Raw genomic sequence first — 599 nt, 5'->3', positions numbered from 1 at the left:
TTTTAAGATATATATGTCTCTCCTGAAGTCAAAGCACATTGTTATGGTGAAATAGATTATTTTAAAACTAACTTCTATCCAATAGAATCTAAAGAGAGGAAGTTTACTGAGGGACTACTTAAAGTATAAATTAGGAAAATGTCATTTGCACTTTTGTCATTAAGAATCAGAGAGATCAAACTCTCTCAGATATGCTTTGAATGATAATTAAAAGGCAGTCAGGTGCTCACTTCAACAGCAGATATCCTAAAACTGGAATGATGCAGAGATTAGCATGGCACCTGCACAAGGATGACAAGCAAATTTGTGAAGTGTTCCATATTTTTGAAATCAGAAAGAAAAAAAACAGTCAGTAAAATATTCTTGATAAGGGGAGTGAAGACAGCCAATTGCAATTTTAAAATCAAGATTTCTCAACTTCAGAATAATTGATTTTGTGGATGTATATTCTTCATTGTTGGGGAGAGAAGAGCTGCCCTGTGCATTTTAGGATGTTAAGCAACATCCCTGGTTTCTCCTCACTAGATGATAGTAGCACCCTTAATTGTGACAACCAAAAGTATCTCCAGGCTTTACCAAATGTCTCCTAGGACACAAAG

At 35.1% G+C, this 599-nt stretch overlaps 1 non-coding gene across 1 annotated transcript; it reads left to right on the top strand.

Annotated features, from left to right (window-relative positions):
* The first annotated feature begins 222 nt into the window (after positions 1–222).
* LOC114886237 lies at positions 223–326 on the top strand. Its single transcript, XR_003791251.1, has one exon. It is a non-coding gene; the product is annotated as a U6 spliceosomal RNA (small nuclear RNA).
* The last annotated feature ends 273 nt before the right edge of the window (positions 327–599 follow it).

The sequence above is a fragment of the Monodon monoceros genome, unplaced genomic scaffold, assembly GCF_005190385.1.
Source record: "Monodon monoceros isolate NGI ecotype Baffin Bay Population unplaced genomic scaffold, NGI_Narwhal_1 Super_Scaffold_6, whole genome shotgun sequence".
Classification (NCBI taxonomy): domain Eukaryota; kingdom Metazoa; phylum Chordata; class Mammalia; order Artiodactyla; family Monodontidae; genus Monodon; species Monodon monoceros.
This window is presented reverse-complemented; position numbering and strand designations above follow the sequence as displayed.